Here is a 7977-nt window from a genome sequence, read left to right as displayed (position 1 = left end):
TATTAAGGGAAAATATGTTAGGTTTATATATAAAATATTTATGTTTATATATACTAAAACATTTTTGCAAGTCTAAATATATATACATACAAATATTTTTTTAACTATATACATATATGTGTGTGTGTTTATATATACATAATACATATACACAGTACACACACATATAGTATGTAAACATAAAATTTTATTTTGAATGCGATTAATAGTGATTCATCGTTTTGCAGCCCTAAATTAGATACAATAATTTTTCAGGTCCTTTTGTGTTGCAATAGTTGCATTTAATTGATCAAAAATGCAGTAAAAATGGTAATATTGTGAAATATTATTCTATTTTAAAATAACTGTTTTCTATTTGAATATATTGTAAAATGTATTTTATTCTTGTGATGGCAAAGCTGAATTTTCTGGAGCCATTAATTCAGTCTTCAGTGTCACATGATCCTTCAGAAATCATACTATTATGCCAATTTGGTGCTTAATTATCGATTATTATTATTGGTGCTCAAATATTAATAATGATTTGTATTATTTTTATTATTGTTAAGAGTGTTTAAGGCCAGGCTGTTGTAATGATATTCTACTTGCCAGTATTTAAATAAGTCGACCTATCATTACACACCAGTTCTCAGAAGAGGGACGTTCAGTTAGACAGTCAAACTAATGTTTCTCCAGTTAGGTAAATTTTCTGAAGCTGTCAGTTCATTGATTCTCCCTTGTGGCTCATTTTAGTTCTGCCTGCTCATCATTGCCTTCCTCTGTCCCTCCGTTCCTCCACTTTACATGCATTTGAATGCGCCATACGTCACTCGCACCCAAACTGAATATAGATCTGTGCTTGATGGCTTTGTCAAAGGGTGAAATGAGCAATAAATAAAAATTACTGAGCAGCACTGCATTGAAAGTCAAAGTCTTACTATTTCCGGCATTTTTAGCTGAAATCAAGTAGACCCTCTCTAAATGCGCTTCACATATGGCAGTGATCAAATGTCTAATGTTTGGCCTTCTTTGCCGCCACAGAAGCCCAGCGTGCATTAGATGATGTGTTGTCAGGACATGAGCTTATTGACTTTTTTTTAAATGCTGACCTACTGCAGAACTCCAGGGGCCACATTAATTTTAAGGCCTATCATCATCATCTCAGACTCTGAAATTACCACAGCGGTGTCACATCATCGGGAACTAAAAGCACAAGCCTGGAAATTTATGTTCAAGGATAAAAAAAATAATCCTGGAACTGAGCAGTTTCTTATTAAATGGGCTTAGAAAGAGAGCGCTGGAGCTGACATCTACTGAAGAAAAAGAGGTAGAAGTGTGTGCTCCAATGCTTAAGTAGGCCGTCACATCAAGTCATTTTGATTAGAGTTTTGATGTGAGTTACAAAGTGAGATTGTGGGATTGATGATCTCAGAGAAGCAATATCTTACACCATCCATCTCATCCCTTTTAAAATCCCTTTGGCAGGTTCTGTAAATCGGAGAGCTCTGGATCTCTGGGTGCAAGTGGTACTCACCCAGCAGTGGGGGCTCTGCGGCAGCAAGCTTCCCATTCCAGCTCAGGTCTGGCCAGACGTTCTGCTTCGGTTGCCGACCCCTCGCCCAATCAAAAACCCACCCAGACCGAGTCCCGCTCCCAGAAACACAACAGGGTAAGTGCTAATGACCAGGCTCTGGAGAATTGATATTTGCACATTTTCTGCAGAAATTTGGGGTAAAATCTGCATTAGTGATGCACAATATATATTGGTATCATTTTGTTTGTCATGTGATATTAGGTTTTTTTTCTTTTAAAGTTATTGGCAGATATTGCATATAAATAGGTAAATATATATTTTTTTAAAGATATATTTCTGTGTTGCTTTTTTATTTATAGAGGACAGTATGGAGAGTAGACAGGATGTGAAATAGGAGAGAAAGGGGGGCAGAATGGGAAAGTTTTAAAAGATGGGTCACCCAAAAAGCAGTCATGCTATATTACGGAGAGCTGGCCAAGAGCCTATTGCCTCTGACATAAATAGGTCAATTTTGGGTATTTATTTGTTCATGCTTATTTTCCTTTTTTGCTGTCTCATAATGTTCACTTAAATTCATCTTTAAAAACACTAATTTTAACATTATGATGTCATTTTTAGCAAATCTCAAAATGAATATCTATTTTTCTTACTGTACATTATAATTTTGCATTGCCTATTAACTTGTTTTAAAAAAAGACTGATTGTGTTTTATTTAGTTTTAGACAGAATGAATAAATTGTAAATAATGATTCAAATTGAATAGTTTAAAACATTAATTTATTGGTATCAGCCAGAAATGTAATATTGAAGATATTTAAACAAGGCAAAACCTAAATATATTTCCATAATGTACATTACCCCGCTTGAACATTACAACTTGACAAATTAATATATGGGTATGAAATATTGATTTAAGTTCTAAGAGAGACATAAAAATAGTAGAGCTTTGTAGAAAATTGGTTGCTAGGGAATACGGTCAAATATGCAGTTTAAGGGTCATTATTTCAAAATATCTGCCCACTGAATGCTGCATTTGACCAGTCAGAATCAAGTATTCCAGAGAGCCATGGAATCAGGCAAAACAGCTCTCAGCCAATTCAAAACCTTAAACCCTTTACTTTATTCAGTGTATTCACCACCAGTCATCAGCAAATGTCAGGTCTTTATGTGAGGTCTGTGGGTGCAGTAGTTACGTGATTGTGCATCGTTCTCATCCGTTGTTTCTGCTTCAGATGCTGAGGGAGGTGGTTGCTAAGACGCTCAATAAACATGGGATCAGCAGTGAACACAAGTGCTTTGAAGCCTGTAGTCAAAGACTGTTTGACATATCAAAGTTTTATCTGAAGGTAGGTACGAATCATTCTGCCTCTTTCCCTCGCACCCTGCTGTCCTGCCTTTAGGACATCTTTGAAGCGCTCAAAATATGCTGCGTAAATGCTGCCGATTGATGTTATCGACATCATTTATCCATGACAGGGGAGCAAAAACTTAGTTCAAGAAACGTGCTTCAATTCGCTTTGTTCCTAAAGCATTCAGTGAGGAAAAAAATAACTTTCGTAGCACCTTAGTATTTTTCCCTGAAGTTGATTTAGTCAAGATTTTTATGCGCACCAAAATCATTCATAATTTACACAGTGTATATAGACTGTCTCTGCTACGGTACCTTTAAGACCTCAATATATAAATGGCCTCTGTTATGTTTGGCTAGCCTTCACTTACCAGCATAGTTCTTAATGTTGTTCATCAGGACAGGTCAAGGTGATGTATACTGAACTGACATTGATGTTCTGTGTAAACTTGGGTGGCTTATATCTCATGGTTGTGTGATGTTTTGTATAAATAAATGTTCTAAGTGGACTGGGGGGGGATGCTATATGCAACCTTTAAAGGGATACTTCACCTAAAAAATTTAAATTGTCATTAATTACTCACCCTCATGTCATTCCAAACCCGTAGGACTTTTGTTCATCTTCTGAACACGAAAGAAGGTGTAACTTTATTGTTGCTGCCACCGCCGCCGCCATGTTGTGAGGACACTGTGTGTTTCGTTGCGAAAGCAGAAAAAAAGAGGACACGACTAGAAATCAGTGGTTAAGCGTTTCAGAAAGGCGGGGCATAGAGGGGAAACAATAATGTACAGTATGTGGAAAATAATGTGTTTTTTGAACCTTAAACTGCATAAACACATTTCATTACACCAAATACACAAAATAATGTTCTTTTTTAGCAAGAACATATGACCCCTTTAAGATGAAAATCCAAAAGCTTTCTGACCCTGCATAGACAGCAACACAACTGAAACATGCAAGGTCTGGAAAGGTAGTAAGGACGTCGTTAAAATAGTCCATGTGACATCAGTGGTTCAACCATCATGGAAAGAAAACCATTGAAAAGAAATTGTTGAATAAAGTCGTTATTTTTGTTTTATTTGCGCACAAAAAAATATTCTCGTAGCTTCATAACATTACGGTTGAACCACTGATGTCACATGGACTATTTTAACGATGTCCTCACCACCTTTCTGGGCCTTGAACATGGTAGTTGCTTGCTGTCTGTGCAGGGTCAGAAAGCTCTCGGATTTCATCAAAAATATCTTAATTTGTGTTCTGAAGATGAACAAAGGTCTTGCGGGTTTGGAAAGACATGAGGGTGAGTAATTAATGAAGAAATTTTTGGGTGAACTATCCCTTTAAATGTAACTTGTCATGGATATATTAACTTAAGCTTAAGTTAATAAAAGTTAATTTATTAATGTTTATATTCAGATGAAAATTTACATGCATCCATATTTTCACCTAAATGTAATTATTATAATGGTATGCTAGTCAAACTCAAAACACATTTATGTATAAATGTAGTAGAGCATTTGCATACATTACCATATAAAAGTTTCAGTTCAGTAAGTTGTTTTTTTTCTTTTACTCAATGTTTTTTAAAGAATGTAACTATTCATTATGAAAAGCCATTTTCTATTTGAATCTTTAATGCAATTTATTCTCGTGATGGCAAAGCTGAATTTTCAGCAGCCATTTTCAATCTTCAGCGTCACATGATCCTTCATAAATCTTCCTAATATGCTGATTTGGTGCCCAAGAAACATTTATTATTATTATCACTGTTTAAAACATTGAAGTTGTTCTGCTTAATATTTTATGAAAACCTTGATTTTACAAACTTCATTTAATAATCTGAATGTCTTTAATGTCACTTTTAATCAATTTAATGCATCCTTGCTGAATAAAATTTATTTCATTGAAAAGAAATCGTACTGACCCCAAACCTTTGAATGTTAGTATAAGTATGCATAAATGTAATAAAGCATTAGCAAAGTCTAGCTTGCACAATGCTCTTCTCCGAGCCGTTATGCCTCAGCAACCTGTTTGTTTTACAAACCTCACGTGGCCTTCATGAGGAAATGAAGAAAGCAGCCAGCAACAATGTCAAACAGGTAAAGCACGCACTTCAGCTTATTGTGTTCTGAGAGGACCCGAGTTGATGAAAATAACAAATTACAGCTGTGTTGTTTTGAGTTGTTTTTGTAAGCTGCCCTCAAAATTGATACAATGTAAAATGTTTTTATACACACGCTGTTCTCATCCACAGGTGATTGATTGGGTTGTGGAGAAATCATCTAAAAGATGACTTGATTTGTAGTTGGAAACATTGAAGGTAAACCTGCAGTAGGACACCGGGATAAGAACTAACATCATGATGCTACAAAGTGAAGGGATGGAGCTTTAAGAAAAGTGCTTTAAATGCTGTAGAACTTCACAGCATTAATTATACAACTGTTCCTGGCATGTACATATTTATTTCTATATTGTTTTTTTGTGTTTGTGATAATCATTTTAATGTAAACAACAGCCAAATATGGCCCCACGTTTTCTGAGAAGCGCTGTTTTGCATCATGAAAATCAGTCCGAGGGCGTTTCTCCCCAGATCGTATTTCAGTAATCAGTTCGCTCAAATCACAACTCAAGCATGAAACAAGGAACACATGAGAGTCTCAGCTCGTCATTCCTTCTGTGATTGCCTCATCTTTTCTTTTTCGTTGGTCACACACAAGCTATCGGCACTAAACTACCGCTGCAAGTAGTTTAACCTAAAATTACCTAAGGTCACATTGGGCTGAGGTCATAAAGAGTAACTGCTCTCTGGTACTCCCCGCCCAGAGAAGGTTGAGGGTGTCTCGTTTGGCAACGTCGCCGGACACATTCCAGTCCCACACAGGGCCATTGTTCTCGCTCCTGGGTGCCCAGAGGGGTGATGGGAAAGGAGGGAGGGGGCTGCACATTACATTGGCAACCCTGAGAGCCCTCGAAGGAAACATGCAATCTGAACTCACTGTTATCACCAGAGCTGCTCTAGTTCATATGGTGAAACTCCGTGTTATGATGTTGAATAAAACAGATGTTTTTAATAAGGTTTTAGTTTATTGATACATTGTGATACATTGTGATTTTTACCAAGCTGAATCAGTATTTTGATCTGCGTGGGTAAACTATTAAACTTTAGACTTGGTTTCAGACTCCTTTCTACAGTGTGTTTAAACATCTCACTTTGTTCTCCATGCTGACGTCTTGATATAAAAGGGTTCACAGCATGAAGAATCAAATTTTCCTTGAACTTTTCAGAAGAGTTCATCGTACTATGAAAATATGCTGTCATTTTCAGAACTTGAAACTTCCTCCCCAGTGACCATTTATTGAAACTTGCGCTGAAAATGAGGAAGTGTGAATAACATTATTCCTAAACAGTAGAACTAAGTGAAATGCGGAAGAATGGGTTAAAGCTTATGCCACGCCTGGATGTGTGTAGCACCTGCTGCTCTACGTATCCATTATGTGATTTCTTTGTTTATAAAAAAAATTGTTCGCTCAAAAATAAGGCATAATTTAGTCACCCTCATGTTGTTTCAAACCTATATTACCTTTTCTTTGTTCTGCTGAATACAAGACATTTTGAACAATACTTTTGTCATTATGAAAATCAGTGGGGTCTAAAAATCTGTTACCATATCTGATGTAACCAGTGTTTTAAATTCTTATAGGAGTGAGTAAAAACCTAAATTGCAATCCGTTCATCATACAACATAAGTCACTTCAAAAAACTCAGTGACTCGACCTCCGAGTTGCACCACCTGACCACAATGCTGAAATAACTGTTTTTATACAGTCTATGGGAAATACTCAAAATGGCAGCAGCCTCAGCAGTGAAATGTAGTGAAGCAACTATTTCATACTATTTTTTTTAATAATTCCTGCAATTGACTATTGTTCAAGTGTTAATGTAAAAACGATGACTACGTTTACATGCACACGAATAATGCAATTATTTCCAATAATTAGAGTAAGGACTTAATCACATTATGATGTTTACATGTCAAGAGCAAAGCTCTTCACTCCCATTTACAAACAGTTTCCATTATTCGCTAAGAATTGTGATTATTTTTTACTGCCATTATTCACATACCCCACTCCCCCAGTTTCTCTTACTCCAAATTAAAGGACACTACATAGAAAAACATTTTTAAAGATAAAATTGTCTGATTTTTAGAGATTAATTTTTTTAATTATTTTATATGATATAATTATTATACCCTTAATCCATTACACAAGTTAGCTTAGTTTAATAGTAATTAAGCGTTTATTTTAAATTAATATAAACATAGATAATATGCAATATAAGTTTTAGAATCAATAGCTTTAAACATGACTACATATGGGCTTAGATTTTAAGTGTTTTTATACCTAAATATTATCAACTCTATAAACTAACTGTACAACTTTTACTTGCACTTATATGGCAAGATGTTTTTAAGTTTTCCTCTTTCATGGATTGATCGTTTCATCTTGTAAATGTGTTTAAATTCTTCATATTGTTCTATCTTTTAATCTTTGGTAGTGAATCGCACTGACCCCTTGTCCAAATACCCACACTTGCGGTCTTTGCACTTGACCATTTGACTACTTATATGACGTATGTCCTGTATTTGGCCCAAGTGTTCAAGTGCGGATGAAGACCATAAGTGTGTGTCGAACTTTTCATTACCGTATGGGACACACTTATAGTGTTGTAAAAATGCAAGTGTTTGCATAGCTTTATTTTAATTTAAAAACTTTGCATTTTAAAATCAACTTCTAAATATCTGTTCAGTAGTGCCTATAACAGATGACAGTTTAAGTTGCAGCTGCTTCTAATTAAGTGATGAAAAGCATTTGCAAATGGTGTACAAAATAAATATCACCACTACTCCTCTTTGCACCAGTAAAACGTGCAACACTGTTTTTCTACCAAATTATATGCAATAATAGCCTAATTATTATATTAATATTTAACTTACATTGGAAAAGTTTCCGTAACCTCTCGCGAGATCTCTGCAAAAATCTTACGATTTATTCCAAAACATGATGCATGATGGGATACACTAAACCTTGAATAGCGCTCCGGAGCGGTATTCAAGA

General features: G+C 35.5%; 1 pseudogene; it reads left to right on the top strand.

Moving 5' to 3' along the window:
• LOC107743185 (mdm2-binding protein-like) overlaps window positions 1–6412 on the top strand; it is a 24939-nt pseudogene extending 18527 nt beyond the window's left edge.
• The last annotated feature ends 1565 nt before the right edge of the window (window positions 6413–7977 follow it).

Source organism: Sinocyclocheilus rhinocerous, unplaced genomic scaffold (assembly GCF_001515625.1).
Source record: "Sinocyclocheilus rhinocerous isolate Xijiao unplaced genomic scaffold, SAMN03320098_v1.1 scaffold946, whole genome shotgun sequence".
NCBI lineage: Eukaryota > Metazoa > Chordata > Actinopteri > Cypriniformes > Cyprinidae > Sinocyclocheilus > Sinocyclocheilus rhinocerous.
The sequence above is the reverse complement of the archived record's forward strand: the minus strand, read 5'-3'. Positions and strand labels throughout refer to the sequence as shown.